At 46.8% G+C, this 24,140-nt stretch overlaps 1 protein-coding gene across 2 annotated transcripts in view; it reads left to right on the top strand.

Moving 5' to 3' along the window:
* The window catches only part of HDGFL2 (HDGF like 2), a 112,351-nt gene that overhangs the window by 2,125 nt on the left and 86,086 nt on the right, over positions 1 to 24,140 (top strand). The gene's annotated exons all lie outside the window — the stretch shown is intronic.

Raw genomic sequence — 24,140 nt, 5'->3', positions numbered from 1 at the left:
GCAGCTCGTACTGTGCGACCCCACAGGAAAACACAGACCCCCGTGTGCTGGCAGCTCGTACTGTGCGACCCCACAGGAAAACACAGACCCGCGTGTGCTGGCAGCTCGTACTGTGCGACCCCACAGGAAAACACAGACCCCCGTGTGCTGGCAGCTCGTACTGTGCGACCCCACAGGAAAACACAGACCCCCGTGTGCTGGCAGCTCGTACTGTGCGACCCCACAGGAAAACACAGACCCCCGTGTGCTGGCAGCTCGTACTGTGCGACCCCACAGGAAAACACAGACCCCCGTGTGCTGGCAGCTCGTACTGTGCGACCCCACAGGAAAACACAGACCCCCGTGTGCTGGCAGCTCGTACTGTGCGACCCCACAGGAAAACACAGACCCCCGTGTGCTGGCAGCTCGTACTGTGCGACCCCACAGGAAAACACAGACCCCCGTGTGCTGGCAGCTCGTACTGTGCGACCCCACAGGAAAACACAGACCCCCGTGTGCTGGCAGCTCGTACTGTGCGACCCCACAGGAAAACACAGACCCCCGTGTGCTGTCCGCTCGTACTGTGCGACCCCACAGGAATACACAGACCCCCGTGTATTGGCAGCTCGTACTGTGCGACCCCACAGGTATACACAGACCGGCGTGTGCTGGCAGTTTCCATAGTTATAGTCCACAAACGCCCACTTAGTGTGATCCTGGCATCTCGCCTAGGTGTTTGCCCTCCAGCTACATCTCAGCGTTCTCATGTTTTATTATTCACAACCTAAGTATAATGTTTTGCATCACTATTGTCTATGTTGAAAAAATGCCCCACACTTTTTTCTCTCCAGTGATACTGCTGTCCACATGCCAAGGGGGCACCCACGTTGGATCGGTAACATTCCCAGCCTTATAGTCAGTGTAGTCTCATGTTATTAAATTGCTTTCCCTAGTTAGCTTGAAAATGGGTAAGGCTGCTTTCACACTAGCGTTGTTTGCAATACGTCGCAATGCGTCGTTCAGGAGAAAAAACGCATCCTGCAAACTTGCCCGCAGGATGCGGTTTTTTCCCCATAGACTTACATTACCGACGCATTGCGACGTATCACCACACGTCTCAACCGTCGTGCGACGGATGCGTCGTGTTTTGGCGGACCGTCGGCACAAAAAAAGTTTCATGTAACTTTTTTTGCACGTCGTGTCCGCCATTTTCGACCGCGCATGCGCGGCCGAAACTCAGCCCCCTCCTCCCCGGACCTTACAATGGGGCAGCGGAAGCGTCGTAAGACTGCTTCCCCTGCCCACGGGCATTTATTTCACAGCATACTTCGGGCCGTGCCGACGCTAGTGTGAAAGCAGCCTTAGGCTGCTTTCACACATCAGTTTTTTGCTATCAGTCACAATCTGTCGAATGTTGAAGAAAAAACGGATCCGTCGCAGATTGTGAAAAACTGATGCGACAGATCTGTTTTTTCGCCGGATCAGACTAGCTGATCCAGCTAATCGGATCATAAAAAATTGGAGAATGCTCAGTTTTAAAAAAAAATCGGAATCCCTCACCGGATTCAGTCATTTGACGGATCCGTCGCCATAGGCTTCCATTCTAGCAAACGATGGACGGCGACGGATTTGTCGCTGTCCGTTTTTTCAACAGCCTCAAAAAAAAGTTACAATGTCCGTTTTCTCCGGTGCAGTAAAAAAAATGTTGCCGTATCCGGAGAAAAACTGATGAAACGTGAGGCCATCCATTGCAATCAATCGCTAATACAAGTCTATGAGAAAAAAACAGATTTGGCTGCAACTTTTGCCAGATCTGTTTTTTTTTTTTTCAAAATTTGCTGGATTGTGCTTGATGGCAACAAACTGATGTGTGAAAGCAGCCTTAGGCTACTTTCACACTAGCGTCGGGCCGAGGTCCCCGACGCTAGCGTTGTCTCCGCCACACAACGGGGGCAGCGGATGCATTTTTCCAGCGCATCCGCTGCCCCATTGTGAGGTGCGGGGAAGTGCGGGGAGGTGGGGGCGGAGTTCCGGCCGCGCATGCGCGGTCGGAAAAAGCGGACCGTCGTGAGCAAAAAACGTTACATGTAGCGTTTTTTGCTCCCGACGGTCCGCCACTGCACGACGCATCCGTCGCACGACGGGTGCGACGTGTGGCAATCCGTCACAATGCGTCGCTTCATGTTAATCAATGGTGAAAAAACGCATCCTGCAAACACTTTTGCAGGATGCGTTTTTTCGGCAAAACGACGCATTGTGACGGAATGCAGTTAACGCTAGTGTGAAAGTAGCTTAAGTTTGCAGTTGACTTGCATTTGGCATCTGCTCTCATTCTCCTGCAATGACGAAGCTGAAGTTGGTTTCTTATTCGGCAATTTTTTCTTTTCTGTTTTATATAGGTTTAACCACAAAAAATAATCATCACAATAATAAAAGACAATGCAGTGAGGTGCCCTGATGTGAATACACTTAAAAACGGCTACAAAAACAATAAAACTGGCACAAAAATGGGCATCAAAGTGGGCACCAAAGAGCGCTGAAGAAAGGGTTAAATGCCTTTGGGCCACGGATCTCACACTGCAGACATATAGAACAGGGCGCCCCACATCAAAACCAGTTATCTCCAGCCTGGCCCAAATGGGTTCTGGGCATCAGAACTGGCATCAAAGTGGGCAGTCAATTTTGGTCATTTGAATAAGTAACTGATGTTTTTAAGGGGTTAAATGCTTTTGGGCCACTGATCTGACACTTAAAATACACACAGTGATGCCCTGCATCAAACCCAGGCCCCTCCAGCCTGGCCCAAATGGGTTCTGGGCACCAGAACTGGCATCAAAGTGTGCAAACAGCCCATTTTCACAGATTTGAATGAGTAACTGATGTTTTTAAGGGGTTATATGCTTTTGGGCCACTGTTTCCACAGTGCATACATATAGAACATGGAGCCCCACATCAAAAACAAGTCCCTCCAGCCTGGCCCAAATGGGTTCTGGGCATCAGAACTGGCATCAAAGTGGGCAAACAGCCCATTTTCACAGGTATGAATAAGTAACTGATGTTTGTAAGGGGTTAAATGCCTTTGGGCCACTGATACCGCAGTGCATACATATAGAACAGGGAGCCCCACATCAAAACCAAGTCCCTCCAGCTTGGCCCAAATGGGTTCTGGGTACCAGAACTGGCATCATATGGGCAAACGGCCATTTTTCACAGATTTGAATAAGTAACTGATGTTTTTAAGGGGTTAATTGCCTTTGGACCACTGATCTGACACTTTAAATACACATACAGTGATGCCCTACATCAAACCCATGTCCGTCCAGCCTGGCCCAAATGGATTCTGTGCACCAGAACTGGCATCAAAGTTGGCAAACAGCCAATTTTTGCAGATTTGAATAAGTAACTGATGTTTTTAAAAGGTTAAATGACTTTGGGCCACTGATCTGGCACTTAAAATACACAGATAGTGATGCACTGCATCAAACGCAGGTCCCTCCAGCCTGGCCCAAATGGTTCTGGGCACCAGAACTGGCATCAAAGTGGGCAAACGGCCCATTTTCACAGATTTGAATGAGTAACTGATGTTTTAAAGGGGTTAAATGCCTTTGGGCTACTGATCTGAAATAGAAAATGCACAGATAGTGATGCCCTGGATCAAACCCAGGTCCCTACAGCTTGGCCCAAATGGGTTCTGGGCACCAGAACTGGCATCAAAGTTGGCAAACAGCCCATTTTTGCAGATTTGAATAAGTAACTGATGTTTTTAAGGGGTTAAATGCCTTTGAGCCACTGACACCACAGTGCATATGTCAGGAAATAGGAAGAAGTCCTGATTACTTCAATTACACATACAGAGCTCTGAGCTGCAATTTCCTCTACCTGCCAGCACAAGGCTGGAATTCTAAGCCACTCTTTCTCCCTCCCCCCGCTATACAGCCGTAATGTAAGACGAGCCTGCCAGCTTCACTGAAGAATCTATATGGCCCTGTGCTGCTGTCACGATAATGCCAAAAAATGTAATATTGTGAGTGTAGTTTCAGAAGGACATGGCTAACTACACACACACTCACAATGCAGCTGCGACCCCTTGTTCTCCCCCCCCCCCCCCCCCCCCCCCCTCTGCTTCACTCCTACCCGAAACAAACCCTATGATAGAGACTGGGCAACCTGATACTAATGGTGGGCAGGGTGTGGCTTTAAACTGCAGGTGACCAATTCTGTAAAGCCACCCGTTGTCCCTCCCCTCTCACTCAGGAATGCCTTTGTCTGAGACCTTGGAATAACATAACGAAGTATCCGGTTAGTGCATATCATTAACCAGCCCTTTAGTGATGTCACAAGCTCAGAAGTATAAGTCACTATACTCTTAGACCAGCCTTCAGTCTTGGCCGGGAAGCGATCTAACACAGCTTGGCAAAGCTTTTCCATGCATCTGGATGTATTTATCCTCCTAAGCCACAGGCCAGCCAAGATGATACCATGACATAACCTGTAAGTTCTCTTTTTCTATTCGCCACGACAGCACCCACTAGAGAGAGGGGTCCGCCCCTAGGAACAGGAAACCTACCTAGAGATAAAAGGGGCGGCCCCCCCTCGCTCCTCAGTTGGTTTCCTGTTCCTAAAGGGGGAACCACAGAGAAGACTCTATGGAGTGCTAAAAGAAGAGGAAGGTCCGCCTGGATGCTGCCTGTCCGTCTCTGCTGAGCGACAGGGGCTCCAGGGCGGATAGACAGTCGGGGGTTCCTGCTGGCTCCCCCCTCATCTGCTGCGGCTGGCTGCGAAACAACGATATCCCTGCTGGGACATTGTTGTGAAAAGTGACCGATGGAGCGGCATGTACCTCAGGTAATGGGGCCTCCAGACGTGGCGGTGCTGCCTTGCGGAGGTCGGCGTCGCTTTTCCCGGTCCCTCAGGTGGAGGTAGCTGGATGCGGGGGGCGGTGAGATCGGCCGGCAAGCTGCAGGGACGCCGGCACATATGCATTGCAGTGGCGCTACCTGAACTCCGGGGTCACAGTTTCATTTCCGGGGGAGCCGCCATATTGGATTCTATGAGCGGTTCCTTCCCCCTGGGCCACACTGCAGCGCAGGTTAAAAAAAAAAAAAAAGAGCAGGAAGGGGTGTGTGAGGTCCGGCGCTATAAATTACAGCTCAGCTGTGCAGAGGGTGCGTCAGCATGTCGTCCCATGAGGAAGTTTGTGAGCGCCCTATGGAGGAGTTAGCTGGACCCAGTGAAGATGTCAGAAAGAGGAGTAATGGACACTCAAAAGTGAGCGACTCCACTGACAAGTCAGGGAGGAGGTCATCCCGTGGCACACCCCAGGCTGAGCAAAAAAGCCGAGACCCGGTATACAGAGATACTTCGGGGTGAGTGTTTATTTAGCTTCAGGGAAGTTTATTTTGGTCTCCTCTCCTTATGTTTTGTAGGCGAAGAGGACAGAGAAGACCAAGCACATGCAGTGTGCAATATGTACTGAGCCCTTACCTGATGCTTATAGTAAAAAACTGTGCCAGGCTTGTATAGATAACACCTTGTGGCAGGAAGAGTCCGTTAAGATGAATGAGATACGTCTTGTGATTCGGGAGGAGCTTCAGTCTTTAGGAAGTGGTCCATCTGTGAATATTGAGAGGAGAGGTAGCAGAGCATCATCGCCTAAAGCTGACACGTCGGCAGAAAGTGGGGAAGTTGAGTCAGACGTCTCTCAGTTATCGGGTTCCTCAGATGAAGAGGACTATGTTTGTTTTCCTACTGATGGCATAAATAACCTGGTTAAGTCAGTAAGGAGTACTATGGGGGTTTCGGAATCAAGAGAACCTCAGACTCAACAGGAGGTTATGTTCGCGGGTCTTTCTCAACGGAAAGGCCATGTGTTTCCGGTAAACCAGGCTATAAAGGACCTTGTCAAGAAGGAGTGGAGTAAGGGACAAAAGGGGTTTGTGCCAGTGTCCTGTAAGAGGCGCTACCCCTTTGATGATGAGGACTTGGCCACCTGGGCTAAAGTACCAAAGGTTGATGCAGCTGTGGCATCTACCGCTCGCCGTTCCTCTTTGCCGGAAGAGGATGCGGGTTCTTTATCCGACCCTATGGATAGAAAATCTGACGCACTTCTTAAGAAATCATGGGAGGCCTGTGTTACTGCATTTAAACCAGCAATCTCAGCCACATGTACTAGCAGGTCCATGTTGGTTTGGCTGGAACAACTAGATCAAAATATCAGGAGTGGCGTTTTCAGAGAGAAGTTGCGGGCCTCTATTCCATTGATTAAGGGGGCTGCGGCGTATATATCCGATGCCTCAATAGACTGTCCGCCTGGCGGCTAGATCAGCTAACCTCTCTAACACGGCTCGTCGGGCATTGTGGTTAAAGAACTGTAAGGGGGATGCCCAGTCCAGGTCTAAGTTGTGTTCCATACCCTGTCAGGGTGAGTACCTCTTTGGAGCTGTCCTGGATGACATACTCACTAAGGCGGGCAAAAGGAAAAAGGGGTTTCCTAATCCCTTTATTCCTTCCTACAGAAGGGCGATCAGGAAGCCGCCATTCGGAAGGAAAGGAGGCTTTAAAGACCGCTGGAGTAACAGGGAATTCAGGCAGAAGGGAAATTTGTTCAATAAGCGTCCCTTCAGGCCAGCGGATAAGTTCCGAGAACCCTATTCCACCGGTGGGCGGTAGACTACTACAATTTGTTGAACAGTGGAAAGAGATAACGGCTAATACATGGGCCATAAATTTAATTTCGTCAGGCCTCACCTTAGACTTCATCCGGACACCTCCGGATTCTTTTCTTCTTACCTCCCTAAAATCCAGGCCACAGCAAGAGGCACTGGAAACTGAAATCAAATCTCTTTTGTCCAAACGAGTTCTAATAAAAGTTCCATCATCTCAAATAGTAAAGGGATTTTATTCTCCCTTATTTCTAATTACTAAGCCTGATGGGTCCTTTAGGAATATATTTAATTTGAGGAAGTTGAACACCTTCATAAGACCTAAACCTTTTAAGATGGAGTCCATTCGGTCAGCCATAAATAATTTATTTCCCAGCTGTTACATGGTGGTACTGGATCTTAAGGATGCTTACTACCATCTGCCTATACACCGGTTACACCAGCAGTTTCTTCGGGTAGCAGTTGTAATGGATGGTCAGGTTTGTCATCTACAGTACAGGGCAATGCCTTTTGGCCTATCAATGGCTCCGAGGGTGTTCACTAAATTATTGTTGGAGGTAATGTCCTTTTTGCGTTTAAAAGACACACTGGTCATTCCGTATCTGGATGATTTACTAATAGTGGGAAAAGACTCCCTACAGTGTGAGCGGAGATTAGAGGAGGTGGCATTTTCTTTACAAACACTTGGCTGGATTATCAACTGGGAGAAATCCAGACTCCGCCCTGTTACATGTCAAAGTTCCTTGGTCTCCTTTTAGATTCGGTTGATCAAGTATGTTTGCTGCCAGATAATAAAAAAAACCTCCATAATTGATAAAGTGAACTTAGCGATCAATAGACGTAGTATGTCGTTGAGGAGTGCCATGTCTTTGCTAGGTTCTTTAACTTCTTGTATTCCTGCAGTTGAGTGGGCACAATTTCATACCAGGCAGCTGCAGAAATTCATATTACAAGAGAGTGTTAAAAATCAGGGACGTTTAGATCAGACAATTTTTCTACTGTCAGAAGTAGTACACTCCCTTGCATGATGGTTGGATTGGGAAAATCTATCAAAAGGAGTCCTATGGGTAATCACTCCTTCAAAGATAGTCACCACAGATGCTAGTCCTGAAGGTTGGGGAGCACATCTTCAGGATCAGGTGGTTCAGGGTCTTTGGTCCATATCAGAGTCTAATGATTCTTCTAATGTTAAAGAATTAAGAGCTATATATTATTCCCTACTTCACTTTCTTCCTCAGCTGCGAGGCTCTCACACAAGGGTCCTCTCCGACAACACCTCTGCGGTGGCCTATCTAAACCATCCAAGAGGTACACGGTCGAACACTCTCATGAATGTGGCATCAGACATCATGATGTTAGCCGAAAGTCATCTGTTATCCTTGTCAGCGGTACACATAAGAGGCATAGACCACTTTCAGGCCGATTTCCTCAGCCGTCGCACCCTTCATCAAGGAGAATGGATGCTCAACAGGAGAATTTTCAGATTGATAACAGCCCGATGGGGCATGCCTCAGATAGACTTGTTCTCAACAAGGTCCAACCGTCAGGTCAGAATGTTTGCCTCCCTATGCAGGCTAGACAATCCAGACATATTCGATGCCCTTCAGGTACCATGGACATTTGACCTGGCATATGCATTTCCCCCATGGAATCTATTGCCCATAGTGATAAGAAAAATAAGGGAGGAAGGGGCAAGAGTTCTGTTGATAGCCCCTTTTTGGCCCAAAAGGCCATGGTTTTCATGGCTCAGGGCAATGTCAATTACGGACCCTTGGATTCTGCCTCAGACCAAGGACCTGTTGTCTCAGGGACCGTTTTTCCATCCTCAAGTAAAGGGCATGAACTAGACTGTTTGGAATTTGAGAGGCAGTTACTAAGTAGCAGGGGGTTTTCTAGTGGGTGTTGTCGCAGGTCTCGACCTACTCTCTGATGAGTCCACTGTAGAGATGAAGTCACGGCACCGGAGAGATAAGACACAGTACGCCAGGGCTGTATTTGAAATATCTCTAGTTTTTAATGAGCTTACACACACTTTTATGCATTCTTGTGTTGGAGGCGGATTCCCCATGTATTGGCTAAGCTTTGGAGTGTTTTACTCCCTAATCTCCCTACACTTTTGCAGACATATCTTACACAGTACATCATTCTTTATCTTACCAAGGACATTCATTCCTTTAGCTACATTTGTAGGGGGGTAGCCCAGCGCCAGTGTGTCTGTCTGTATTTTGCGCTCCTTCCATTAGTTCTTAGGAATTCACGATAACAGCACAATGAAGAATAGTGAATTGTATCTTACTTTTCTGACCTCTAATAACACTTATACAAAATGGAGGCGAGCAAGGTAAAATGGATTCTGCTCTAACATTCCCCCATTTTATTCACTATTCTGAATAAGCTGTACCCCTTTTTTTTTTTTTTTTTTTTAGTATATATCATCATCATCTATGTGAGTGCAGAATTTCCCAGTACATACAGAGATACACTTAAAAACTATTTTAAACACTATATATGCAATAAGGACAATCGCTACTATATGCAACAGGCTTTGCAAAACCCCAGCTACCCAGCCCCCGATCCCCTTAAACCAATTGGCTGGGTTTAGGAAAGAGAAAGTATCTGACCACCAGCTGTCCTTAGTGCGATCATTATCTTTGTCATATCGGTCTCTGAGTCTTTGAACATCTTCTAACTTTAGCTTCATCTTTAGAGTGCTATTTGGATCTATATAATGGCAGCAAGCAGGTCCAATAATCTGACACATACCACCTTGTGCTGCTGTTACATAGTCTAGTACTATAATATGAAGTCACATCAAAACTAATTTGCAAATCATAAGTTGGAACTCGCCCTAAATCTGTTAGTCCAGTCTTATTCCTAGGTACCCAGGCCCCACCCTCATAGGCCAAATATTGTAGATGTGTACTACTTCCTGAGAGATTACCTTGCCACCACGGGTATCCCACCCATCCTACAATCGGTATACCCACTGTAGTGTTCCATAACTTAACATTGTTTGTGGCATTGTTGGCGAGTGTGTCAGAACAATCAGTCCAGGCCAACAGTTCCTCAGGTGACACAGGGATAGCTAGGAAGGGGATACTTGTGGCTGACGTGGGTGAGTGCGTACAGATCCAACAGTCTGATAAGGGCTGGGAATTTTCCAACAAGTCATCTATCAATTTTCGGTGATGTTGCACAAACTTATTATTCAAGGATGTTGGAGAATTCAGACTGTCCCATGCGATTACGCATAATATCATGGAAATCGAAACCAGCCAAAACATTGTTTCCTTTATCGGCTGTCCGGTTCTTTAACTCGCTTGCAGTGTGATGCGTGGATCCAACTAGGTTTTCCTTCGAGCTTGACAGCTGTGGCTGTGGTCAGGAGCACTTGGTATGGTCCGTCAAATCTTGGATCCAGGCTCTTCCGGACGTGCCGCTTTATCACTACCCAGTCTCCTGGCTCTAAGGGATGGTGTCCAGGAACCTTGTCTGGGTCTGGAAGAGAACTGAAGACAGTTAAATGCACTTTGGCAAGGTGTCCATGTAAGGCCTACACATAGCTAGTCAAGTCCTGGTACTTGAGCTGCAACTGTTGTGGAAAGAAACATCCAAGATTGGGGCCCCTGCCAAACAGAATCTCATACGGTGACAGTCCTGTCCTCCTGTTTGAGGTATATCTTACTGAAAACAAAGCTAGAGGAAGGCATTCTGTCCATGGTTTACCAGTCTCTGCCATTGCCTTCTGGATTTTAAGCTTAAGAGTTCCATTTAGTCTCTCCACTTTTCCACTGCTCTGCGGATGGTATGGAGTATGCAATGCTTGACTTACCCCCAGTGCTGCCATTACCTCTGACATGATCTCTCCAGTAAAATGGGAACCCCGATCGCTTTCAATGACTTCAGGAACTCCATACCTGCATATGATCTCAGCCATCAGTTTCTTCGCCGTTGTCTTAGCCGTAGCTTTGGCAACTGGGTAGGCTTCTGGCCAACCTGAAAATAAATCAATGCAGACCAACACATACTCATACGTCCCTACCCTAGGCAACTGAATATAATCAATCTGCAGTCTCTGGAATGGGAAAAGGGGCCGGGGAGTGTTTGGATGGGGTTTTCACTGTCCTACCCTGATTATGTGTGGCACATACCATGCAGCTCTGTACCTGCCTTTCTGCGCAGGTGGAAAACCCGGGGGCAATCCATTGTTTCTGTAGGGTGTCACACATGGCCGTCTTCGAGTGGTGCACATTCCCGTGCAGAACCTGTGCCATCATTGGGTACAGTACCTGTGGTAGGCAGACCTTTTCACCCCTCCCCCATAGCCCAGTGACGGTATCAGAGCAAGCCCCTATCTTTTGCCACCTATCTTTCTCCTCCTTACTTGCCTGTTCTTGTAACCGGGCTAAGATGTCTTTTGACACAAATGGAGATGGTGGGGTGTCTAGGTGATGTACTTGAGAGGCTACAGGAGTGCTTGCTGCTTTCTTAGCAGCCTGGTCTGCCAGTGCGTTACCCTTTGTCCGTCCATCAGTGCCTTTGGTATGTGCCTTTACCTTTATGATGCCTGCTTGGGCGGGAAGCTGTAGTGCATTCATAAGTTGCTGGACTGCCTCAGCATGTTTAATGGGGTGGCCATTTGCTGTCAGGAAAGCCCTGGCTCTCCAGATAGGCCCATAATCGTGTGCAATGCCAAATGCATACCTGGAATCAGTGTAGATATTTACAGTCTTACCTTCTGCTAGTTTGCACGCTCTGCTTCTTGTGCAGACATATGAGCTGGCATTGACTCTGCCTTGATTACCTCATGTTCTGAGACCACAGCATATCTGGTACAGAAGCGTCCTTGGTCATCTTGGTGACGGGATCCATCTACAAAAAGCTCAAAATCAGCATTAGGTATTGGCACACTAGAGACAGTAGGGAGACCAGCCGTCTCCTGAGACATCAATTCCAGACAATCATGTGGTTTAGATATCTGATCTTTTTCCTCTGGATCCATTCTGGAAAGAAAAAGAGTGTCCTTTTCCATGTCACTTACCCCTCCCCCATTTGGATCCATAGGAACTGGAAGAAGAGTAGCGGGGTTTAGGACAGTGCACCTTTTCAAAGTCACATTAGTAGGCATGAGAATAGCACACTGAAGTCGCAGCTGTCTGGCCATAGACAGGTGGCCAGGTTGTACTTGGTTAAGGATACTATGTACATCATGCGGGGTATGGACCGTCAGTGGGTGATCCAAAACCATCTCTGAAGACTTGTGTAGCAACAGCTGGACAGACAACAGGCTCGAACACAAGAAGGACTTCCTCTTGCCACCGTATCCAAGCGGCCGCTGTAATAAGCAACAGGTCTCTGTTTGTCTCCATGAAGCTGAGTCAGCACACCCGTAGCATGTCCTGCATTCTCATGAAGAAAAAGGTTAAAAGGAAGGGCATAATTGGGGATGCCCAAAGCTGGAGAAGAAACAATGCACAATTTCAGAGAGTAAAAACAGTCAAGTGCCTCTGGTGTAAGACAGAAGGGGACAGGTTGCATACGGTCATATAGAGGTTGCATTAAGATGGAGGCAGACCGAATCCATGGACGACAGTAGGAAGTTAGTCCTAGAAACACACGGAGGCCCTGCACATTCCGTGGGGGCTGCATGTCCATGATAGCCTGTTTTCGCTCAGGGGTGAGGTGCTTTTTCCCTGGAGAGAGACAATGTCCAAGAAACACAACAGTACTTAAGCAAAACTGTAATTTTTGTTTGGATACCTTGCACCCCTGTTCATGGAGGAAAAAGAGTAAAGAGATTGTGGCCATTTTACACAGAGAACGAGAAGGAGCACACAGCAATAGGTCATCAACATACTGAATGAAAGCTACTCCTTTAACATGCCAGCCTTGTGATACTGACAAACTAGGTGCAATGGAACACTGAAAAAGGCATTTGCTAAGTCAATCACTGAAAAACAAATACTGTTAACAGGTATGTGTGCCAACAAGGTGTGTGGGTTAGGAACCAAGGGAGCAAGCAGTTCTGTTGCGGCATTGACTGCTCTGAGGTCATGGACCATTCTATAATTCACCGGCTCCCCAGGCCTAACCTTCTTCTTTACTGGATATAGGGGAGTGTTGCAAACGGACTGTGTAGGCACAACAACCCCTGATTCCAGCAATTTTTGTAACTGTGCGTCTATTGCAGCCTCCTGAGCAGCACTCAAGGGGTACTGACGCAATAGGGGTGGTGCTGCCCCTGGTTTCAATTTGACTATTATGGGAGGAACTTTGAGTTTTCCCACATCAGTTTTGCCTTTTGCCCACAGATCAGTGGGGAGTTGATCCAAGGCAGGTGCAGTGAATGGATCACTTTCTGCAGTACTTGCAGCTGCATCCAGGGCCATAATCTTGCAGAGGGTACTGGGTTTAAGTCGAGGGGTCATAGTCACTGTTCCGTCATCATGGTAAGTAATAACCGCCTGTAGTTTCCGTAAAACATCAGCACCTAGCAAATTGCATTGTCCCCTGGGGGCTACCATTAACAGTGTCAGAATGGTCTTCCCACAAATGGAGAGGGGAATGGTTTCCGTCATTCCCAAGGTCTGGGTCGGCGCTTTGCAAGGTGTGGCCATGACAAAGTCGGTGGTGACACGGAAGGGTAATGGACAGTCTGAAAGCGTGATAACTGAGTTGTCAGCTCCTGTGTCAACCTGAAAGTCTGCTGTAGTTCCTCCTGGCAGGCTCACCTGTACTGTACAGTCGGGGGTGGGAGGTAGAGTGACTAGAGGACACAGTTGCAGGCTGCCAGTTACCTATTCGTCGGTCTGGGGGGTAGCAGGGGTGGGAATCTTATCTGGGTATGGGTTTGTGCGACAATCTTTCCTAAAATGTCCTGGTTTCTTACATCCGTAACACAATCTAGGACCCGTAGTGGGTCCTCCACGTCCTCCACCTCTCTGTGAGGGTCCACTCCTCTGAAAGTGAACCTTAATTTTCTGCGAGTCCAAACTGACTCCATGTGCAATCTTAGCAAGATCGCCTGGGGGGCAGGATCTCCAATCTGGTCTACTTGCCATCACCTTCTCTCTCACATACTTATCAATCCCTTGCATATATGCATGACTTAACAAACGTGTCGCAGTTCTATCATCTTCACCATAACCCATATCAGACCACCGTTGTTGCAACCTGTAGAAATAATCAATGGGGAGCTCCTTCGGGTCCTGTATACAGTCTTCTAAATGCACCGATACTTCCTCCTGTCTAATCTTACAGGCTTTTTCCAGTGCCTCAACAAAGTCAGACCCTGACCTGGCATTGTTAGGTTCTCCGTCTTGGGGACCATTTCCCCCTGGGTACATTTTAAATGTCTCAGCTGTCAGTCGGGTGGAAGGTGCTTCCCCCAGGGCTGAACGCACTAACTGTTGCACGTCCTGTCTGGTTGCCTAGTAAGTGTGCTGTATCACCCCACACTGTCTGGCAAAAGTCACAGGTCGTTGGTTAATGTCTGGCAGCTGGGCAGTCAAAGACATCTGTTCTGTGGGAGACCATGGCTGATACCTACTAGCAACATGGTAAGTCGGAGGTCCACTATCAGTTGCACCGTGTGGGTTTTCATGAAGTCATGCCATTTACCTGAATCTAATTCCCCTGAGGGGTGGAAGCCTCCTGCCTTCAAGAGCACACTAACCTGCTTCTGGGATTCCTTCCCTTCTGGACTATTCTCTGGACTAATTCTCTAGCACTATGGAACCCTGTACTTAGTTCCCAATTCTATTGCTAGTATACGTGCAGGCTGAAAACTATCAGACAGACCTTTCCTCCTCACCGAGAGAAGGCTATGTCATCCTGCGTTAGCCCTAAACATACAGGCTGAAAACTTATCAGACGGACTTTTCCTCCTCACCTAGAGAAGGCTATGTCCTCCTGCCTTAGTCCTAAACCTAAACTATAGGTTTACTGTGCTTACAGGTTATTGTATAAGCTTGCTTCCAAGATTGATAACACAGGTATATGAACAGACAACCCACAAACACTCCACAAGCACACCATACAAAGATCATGGGGTCAATCATTTTAATCTAACAGTGGAGTCATCAGTAACCACACATTGAGGGTTAACATCTGGGTTCAAGGGTACCTGAGCCGGGCAAAGCCCGTGATCTTACCTGGTCCTGGTCGACTAGAAGCAGGGGAAAACCCATCCACAAGTGGAATGACGTAGGCAGAATATAATCAGTATTCTCACCCCAGCGCTGTGTGATGCCACTAGTCCCGGGAAGTCCCCTGGTCCATTACTGGAGTCGGCCGGGTCCCAGATGAAGCACTCAGGTCCCTGTTCGGGCAGCCAGAATTGTTGTCGCAGGTCTCGACCTACTCTCTGAGTCCACTGTAGAGATGAAGTCACGGCACCGGAGAGATAAGACACAGTACGCCAGGGCTGTATTTGAAATATCTCTAGTTTTTAATGAGCTTACACACACTTTTATGCATTCTTGTGTTGGAGGCGGATTCCCCATGTATTGGCTAAGCTTTGGAGTGTTTTACTCCCTAATCTCCCTACACTTTTGCAGACATATCTTACACAGTACATCATTCTTTATCTTACCAAGGACATTCATTCCTTTAGCTACATTTGTAGGGGGGTAGCCCAGCGCCAGTGTGTCTGTCTGTATTTTGCGCTCCTTCCATTAGTTCTTAGGAATTCACGATAACAGCACAATGAAGAATAGTGAATTGTATCTTACTTTTCTGACCTCTAATAACACTTATACAAAATGGAGGCGAGCAAGGTAAAATGGATTCTGCTCTAACATGGGTTAGTAGATACCCTCATGAAGAGTAGAAAGCCTTCTACTACCAGAATTTGTCAGGGTCTGGAGAAAATTTCTTGAGTTTCATACAACGCAAATTTTTTCAGAGGTGCCTATATTTTCAATACTAGAGTTCTTGCAAAAAGGACTGGAGTTGGGACTCTCTGTTAATACTCTGAAAGTTTAGATTTCAGCTTTAGGGGCCCTTTTCAGTTATGATGTCGCAGGTGATAGGTGGATATCCCGGTTTATATCTGCATGTGAACGATCGAAACCAATAAATATACCACAGGTGCCCCAGTGGGATCTATCTTTGGTCCTGGATGCATTGACACAGCCCGTTTGAGCCTCTTCATACAGCCTCATTAAAGAACATCTCATTGAAAGCGATATTATTAGTAGCATTGGTATCGGCTAGAAGAGTGAGCGACCTACAGGCCTTGTCAATAGATCCTCCATTCCTATCGGTAACACCTGATAGAATAGTTTTGATAACAGACCCATGTTACCTGCCTAAGGTAGCCACTAGTTTTCATAGATCCCAGGAGATCCTATTGCCTACTTTTTATAAAGACCACTCAACTCCAGAGGAACTAAGACTTCATACCCTAGATGTAAAAAGGACTGTTCTGGCCTATTTAGAGAGAACTAGGGACTGGAGGAAGAGTAGGGCCCTCTTTGTCTTTTCAGGGTAAAGGCCCTGTCACACATAGCGAGATCGCTAGCGAGATCGCTGCTGAGTCACAAGTTTTGTGACGCAACAGCGACCTCAGTAGCGATCTCGCTATGTGTGACACGTACCAGCGACCAGGCCCCTGCTGCGAGATCGCTGGTCGTGTCGGAATGGCCTGGACCTTTTTTTGGTCGTTGAGGTCCCGCTGACATCGCTGAATCGGTGTGTGTGACACCGATCCAGCGATGTCTTCACTGGTAACCAGGGTAAACATCGGGTTGCTAAGCGCAGGGCCGCGCTTAGTAACCCGATGTTTACCCTGGTTACCAGCGTAAATGTAAAAAAAAAACAAAAAACAGTACATACTCACCATCTGATGTCCGTCAGGTCCCTTGCCGTCCGCTTCCTGCTCTCACTGACTGCCGGCCGTACAGTGAGAAGTGAGAGCACAGCAGTGACGTCACCGCTGCGCTCTGCTCTCACTGTACGGCGGCACACAGTCAGAGCAGGAAGCAGACGGCAAGGGACCTGACGGACATCAGATGGTGAGTATGTAGTGTTTGGTTTTTTTGGTAACCAGGGTAAACATCGGGTTACTAAGCGCGGCCCTGCGCTTAGTAACCCGATGTTTACCCTGGTTACCCGGGTGCTGCAGGGGGACTTCGGCATCGTTGAAGACAGTTTCAACGATGCCGAAGTCGTTCCCCTGATCGTTGGTCACTGGAGAGAGCTGTCTGTGTGACAGCTCCCCAGCGACCACACAGCGACAAAACAGCGACGCTGCAGCGATCAGCATCGTTGTCTGTATCGCTGCAGCGTCGCTGTGTGTGACGGGGCCTTAAAACCAAAGGATCCAGAGTCACGAAAGGCACGTTATCTCGCTGGATCAGATAAGCCATAATCTTGGCATATAAGGCTAAAGGAAGAGATCCTCCAATGCATGTGGGAGCACATTCTACAAGGGCCTTGTCGACTTCCTGGGCAGAAAGGGCGAACGTGCCAATAGACCTTATATGTAAGGCCGCAACTTGGGCTTCGCCTAGTACCTTTTATAGGCACTATAGATTAGACCTATCTGCTGCTTCTGATCTAACCTTTGGGGTTTCGGTTCTTGACTCTGTTAACCCACCCAATCTATAGTCTCTGTAAATCTCTAGTGGGTGCTGTCATGGCGAATAGAAAATACCGGATTACTCACCGGTAATGCTCTTTTATAGAGCCCACGACAGCACCCATTCACATCCCTCCCTTTTCTTTATATATAGTTGCACGTGGTGCCTTTTTGGTGAGATGTAAATATTAGAAAGATATTGTATAAGGTTGTAAAGTATATGAAATTTTTTTGGCATTATCGTGACAGCAGCACAGGGCCATATAAATTCTTCAGTGAAGCTGGCAGGCTCGTCTTTCATTACGGCTGCATAGCGGGGGGAGTGAGAAAGAGTGGCTTAGAATTCCAGCCTTGTGCTGGCAGGTAGAGGAAATTGCAACTCAGAGCTCTGTATTTGTAATTGAAGTGATCAGGACCTATTCCTATTTCCTGACATATGCACTGTGGTATCAGTGGCTCAAAGGCATTTAAAACCTTAAAAACATCAGTTACTTATTCAAATCGGTGAAAATGGGCTGTTTGCCCACTTTGATGCCAATTCTGGTGCCCAGAACCCATTTGGGCCAGGCTGTAGGGACCTGGGTTTGATACAGGGCATCACTATCTGTGTATTTTAAGTGTCAGATCAGTGGCCCAAAAGCATTTAACCCCTTATAAACATCAGTTACTTATTCAAATGGCCAAAATTGACTGCCCACTTTGATGCCAGTTCTGATGCCCAGAACCCATTTGGGCCAGGCTGGAGATAACTGGTTTTGATGTGGGGCGCCCTGTTCTATATGTCTGCAGTGTGAGATCCGTGGCCCAAAGGCATTTAACCCTTTCTTCAGCGCTCTTTGGTGCCCACTTTGATGCCCATTTTTGTGCCAGTTTTATTGTTTTTGTAGCCGTTTTTAAGTGTATTCACATCAGGGCACCTCACTGCATTGTCTTTTATTATTGTGATGATTATTTTTTGTGGTTAAACCTATATAAAACAGAAAAGAAAAAATTGCCGAATAAGAAACTGACGAATAAGAAACCAACTTCAGCCTCGTCCTGCAATGAGAGCTTTTAGCTTTCACAGTGTACAGCTGTTTTCCAAGGAGACTGACCACCAGAGTCTGGAGGAGTGTGCACAGTAGTTACATTCCAGGAGAGAAGTTAAAGGGAACCTGACATGTTCAATAACGCTGTTAACAAATAAAGGGTTAATCTGCAGTTTAATGGGATTAGTAAGGGGCGCGGCCACTGAACAAGGAAAATTCCAGAGAAACACAACAGTATTCAGTGCTATTATAGCTGTGGCAGGACCTTTCATTCTCCTTTTGTAGTGATGACTGTCCGCAGGAATAAGTGTTTGGCTGAAAGAGATCTGATGCAGGCGTGCAAACCTGGCCGTGTAAATAGGCCGCACATAGAAAAACTTGACGTTGACGGACCGCATTTTTTGTGTGTTATGATGGCATTTTCAGCTATGCCACTTTTTTTCCTTTGTTTTAACATATAACAGCGTTTTTAGTGACCAATTTGTTAATTTTTGTTGTTTTATACTTTTCACTTAATTTTTTTTTCCTTTTTGTTCCTGTCATTTGGGTCTGACATAATTATGTCCCCCACTAGACCTTATAAACTAATGAATAATATGGCCCCCGTCCTGTTGTAGTATCTCTTGTTTTGACTCCTATCCTGTAATAATGTCCCCGGTCCTGCCATTCCTCACATACACATTTCTTCTTGTGTGTCCCCGTTCCCATGATGAGCAGTCTTTCTGCTCCGTAGAGAGATGGAGCGGTGCATAGCTTTGATGTCCACCTTCTGCGACGGGCACGTCAACATCCGCTTCCAGCCTCTGAGTGGCTTGCACAGCTATTGCGTTACAGGGAGCTGCTGTTTCTCAGCAGATTTTAAGCAGATCTTCTGAAACTCACTGGTTCAGCAACAAGTATCTAACCTCTTTAGACAGCACTCAACATTGTTACTGTATTGTCATATTCTCATGGCCTATGGGTCCTAAAAACCTAAATCCATGGGCAGTAGAGTTTTTCAGGTACCTATTTTATTTCCATGACCGCTTGCTTGGTTTACCATGCCTGTGCATATACAATTTCTGCTATAAATTCAATTTGCATTTTATTTTAATGAGTTTCATTAAACCGCCCGAGCAGTACCCAGTCTAAACCACCTCCACCATTGTGAACATAGAGATCCTTATCTGGGGTTTTCTAAATGGGCAGTAAGCGCATAAATATATCGTATATACTCGAGTATAAGCCGAGATTTGCAGCCCAAAAAAACGGGCTGAAAGTGCCCCTCTCTGCTTATACTCGAGTCATGGTCGGCTGGTGAGGGGGAGCGACGACTGTCACATACTCACCTGCTCCTGACGCGGTCCCTGCATGTCTCCGGCAGCTTCTTCCCCTGTTCATCGGTCACGTGGTACCGTTCATTAAAGTAATGAATATGGACTCCACTCCCTTAAGGGTGGAGCCTCATATTCATTACTGTAATGAGCGGTACTAGTGACAGCTGAACAGAGGAAGAGCTGCGGGCGCCTTAGACCATCTGTCGGGAGAAGCTGCCAGAGACTGCGCCGGGAGCAGGCGAGTATTTCATATCCACCTTTCCTCGTTCCGCCGCTGCCCCGTCTTCCCCGTCCTCTTGCTGTGACTGTTCAGGTCAGAGGGCGTGATGACGTATTAGTGTGCGCGCCGCCCTTTGCCTGAACAGTCACTGCGGAAAAACGGGACACTGAGAGGAGCGACAAGAGGTGAGTATGTCATTATTATTATTTATTTATTTTTTTTATTGCAGCAGAATTATATGGGGCACATTGTTATATGGAGCATCTTATGGGGCCATAGTGAACTGTATGGAGCATTATATGTGGCACATTATGTGGAGCATCTTATGGGGCCATAATGAAATTTAATGCAGCATTACATGGGGCATATTTTTATATGGAGCACCTTATGGGGCCATAATGAACTGTATGGAGCATTATATGTGGCACATTGTTATATGGAGCATCGATGGGTCCATAATGAACTGTATGGAGCATTATATGTGGCACATTGTTATATGGAGCATCTTATGGGGCCATAATGAACTGTATGGAGCATTATATGTGGCACATTTTTATATGGAGCATCTTATGGGGCCATAATCAGCATTTGTGCAGCATTATATGGGGCAAATATCTGTATGGAGCATCTTATGGGGCCATAATCAGCATTTGTGCAGCATTATATGGCGCATATTTTAATATGGAGCATCTTATGGGGCCCATCATAAATTTTATGGAGCATTATATGGGGCGTATTTTGTATGGCGCATCTTATGGGGCCCATCATGAACTGTATGGAGCATTATATGGGGCTCCTGATTCAATATGGATATTCAAAAACACTTACCTACTGATGTCTTAATTAATTTTACTTTTATTGGTATCTATTTTTATTTTTGACATTTACCTGTAGCTGCTGCATTTTCCACCCTAGGCTTATACTTGAGTCAATAAGTTTTCCCAGTTTTTTTTGTTGCAAAATTAGGGGGGTCGGCTTATACTTGGGTTGGCTTATACTCGAGTATATACGGTACTTAAGGTTCCCTTCACTTGTACGTATGGTATCTGGTTTTTTTTTTTTTGTTTGTTTGTTTTTGTTTTTCCATATGCCTATCATGGTTCTGCACAATTGTCTATATACTTGCATGGACCATACAGCTGAGTGCGTTCACCTGAGCCCACTCCCACTCTGTGGCGCAGCCCCTTGACCGCCTGCACCCACAACCACCAGAGTCACCCAGTGCCCAGTCAGTGAGATGTAACGTGTCTGCTTATGTTTGCTCATCCAGTTGTAAGTGGTGAAATGCACCCTGGCAGACAGACTTTTTCAGGGAATGTGTGATGGTATCGGTGACATGCTGGTGTAACGCAGGCACCGCTTTCGGCCGAGTTCGCAACTCTGCTTCAGGAAAATGGCCACCGCGATCTCCATCTGCGCACGCGCGGCATCCCGCGTCCATTTTCCTGAAGCCCCGGGCAGCAGAGCACTCCATCTGCGCACGCGCGGCCTCAGGAAGATGGCCGCCGCCACGGAAAAGCCGGTGAATTGCGCCAATCGCGCTCTTTGTCTGCCGCTGTGCAGTGCATTCGGCAGTTGCGCATGCGCAAAACACTACGCCAACGCCGGGAAGATAAGCAAGAGGTGGGGGAGAAACAGCCATTTCACCACGCCTTTTGACCAGACCAGCGTGATTGACAGGCGAAAACGGCGACTTTGGTAAGGTATTTCGGCAGCATAGGTGGGGAATCGGGACAAAAAATACACTATTGTAAAGCACAGCTCAGGCCCTATTTAACGGTATTTTTATCTCCTACTGAAAAAACGGGGTGACAGGTTCCCTTTAAATAGGAAGCGCCCATACTTTGTTAACTGTTTATATGATGTAGTCCAATTTGACAGCAGCATCTAAGGGGTTAAACAGATTTGGATGGTGCCAACGCTGATGGTGGCTAATGCAGCAAGTTGTCAGCTATAGTGTACATCCGACAGCTGCTGGATTGTCACCTGTATGATGATGCTATTTTCTCCATTCTCAGGTCAGTAAAAAGACGTATTGGCATCACAAACGATTTGGAGTAGCTAATTGGGTCTCCTGGCTGCACGCCAATATTGGACCTACCGATTTTTAAGTGGAAATCTGGGCTTCTGATTTGCCACTGAAACGCAGCACAAACTATTTGGATTAGCAAATGGTGCATCCGGAAACTGCCACACAGTTATTGCATCTACTTCGATGCTGGAAAATCGATTTCACACACAGGACTGGATCCTATCTAACTGTCCAGTTCACTTTTAGAGCCAGCATTAGCACAGGGGGGACCTCTCTGCACTGCGACACTGAGACACTGGCGCCAGCAAAACAAGATAATAATAATAATTTTTATTTATATAGCGCCAACATATTCCGCAGCACTTTACAATTAATGTCTGCCTTTTTATATGGCCAGGGACATGTGACTTCGGCAGGCAATCACATAAGCCCTTGTGTCATGACGCTGTGGATAGTTTCTGCGCCCTGATTGGCTGACGGAATCAACACACAGTTAAGGGAAATAAAGCGCGCTGATCCTGTAACCTCTCCACACCCTGTCCCCTGTCCCTCTCGCACATCTTACAGCACCACTATCCTAGCCAAAGTCATACAAAAGCATTCGTGGAAACGCAATGAATTACCAAAGTGTGACGACTTTGAGTAAAAATGCTAATGATAGCCAACACTAATCTGAATGTGCTACCGTCGTGCTGAATTTGAGATTGGCGAACTTCTCCGAAAACGTTCGCTCATCTCTACTTACAAGGCCTCAGTGACATTGTGTTCCTAGAAATGTAACAATATGTCCATTAATCATCCAGAAATTGTATCCATGCTATTTACCTGTGTCCACTGTACTACTACGGGCGATAATTCTAGATTTCCTCTGACCCACTTCCTGTGGACTGAGAGCAATGAAACTAGGCACAGTTATTAGTCCTTCTCTACATAGATGCCACCTAGGGACACACACTTCTCCCATCTCTTTAAACAACTGTAAACATTTTGCTTGTACAGGGTGGAGCGCGGTAATTTGCTTTTTTGCACTGCATGCTGTGGCGGCACTGTCGGTCGAAGAGAGGGGAGAGTGGGTGTGGCTTACAGTGGCTGATGGGAGATTTGTATTCCTCCGCCTTTCAGTTGCCATCATGCAGTGGACACGTGAGGAGAGGTCATTTTGTGTTGAAGCGTATTTTTCAAATGCCCACTCGATCATTGCAGTGCAGCGTGCTTTTCGTTTACAATTCGCTGTTCCTCCACGCGGACGTGTTCCTGGACGGCAATCAATTGTAAATTGGGTGAATGCATTCAGAACAGCAGGGAATGTGTCATGTGTACGAAGGGGACCTGAGAGAAGGATTACAACACCACAAAACATCGAGAGAGTTAGAGCAGCAGTACTGCAATCTCCGAAACGCTCTGCTCGGAAGCAATCATTTGCTCTTGGCATTTCAAGACGTTCTCTCCACCGGATTCTTCATGATGAACTGAATTTTCACCCGTATAAAATGTGCGTGGTCCAACAATTGTCAGCACGGGACTATTTGACACGGCGGACCTCTTGTGAAGACATGTTAGCAACGATACCCCGTGACGCAATTGTGTTTTTTTCTGATGAGGCACATTTTCACCTCAGTGGGTGTGTAAACAAACAAAATATGCGTTACTGGAGTGAAACAAACCCCAGAGAAGTTCACGAGAGACCTCTGCAATCGGACCGCGTCACTGTGTGGTGCGCCATATCACGAGTAGGCATCATTGGTCTTTACTTTTTTCAGGATAACGGTCGTGCCATAACTGTGAACTCCGAACGGTACTTGTCTATGATACAGGATTATTTTCAGCCGGCTCTTGAGGCAATGGAACTAGAGGATACATGGTTCCAACAGGATGGTGCCACTGCACACACAGCGAGGGTTACCATGAATTGTTTGAGGCAAATGTTTCCTGGACGGCTTATCTCTTTGAGGGGAGATGTGAACTGGCCAGCACGCTCACCAGATTTAGCCCCATGCGATTTTTTCCCTTTGGGGTTACCTGAAGTCTAAGGTGTATATCAACCGTCCCAACACCTTGGAAGACCTAAGGAACAATATTGAAGCTGAAATTGGCAGAATACCAGTGGACATGCTTGTTAGAGTTCATGAAAACTTCAGAAAACGTATGCAGCAGTGTGTGGATAGCGAAGGTCGACATTTGCCAGATACACTATTTAAAACCATGTAATTTAAAAATTCCATTACTGTTCAGTATAATTAAAATATAAAATAAATTTTTCTAATGATCATAATTTTTTTATTTCATTCCCAAATCAGCAAATTACCGCGCTCCACCTTGTA

Source organism: Ranitomeya variabilis, chromosome 1 (genome assembly GCF_051348905.1).
Source record: "Ranitomeya variabilis isolate aRanVar5 chromosome 1, aRanVar5.hap1, whole genome shotgun sequence".
In the NCBI taxonomy this organism is placed as follows: domain Eukaryota; kingdom Metazoa; phylum Chordata; class Amphibia; order Anura; family Dendrobatidae; genus Ranitomeya; species Ranitomeya variabilis.
Note: the sequence above shows the minus strand (reverse complement) of the source record. Positions and strands in the feature narration are given on the sequence as shown.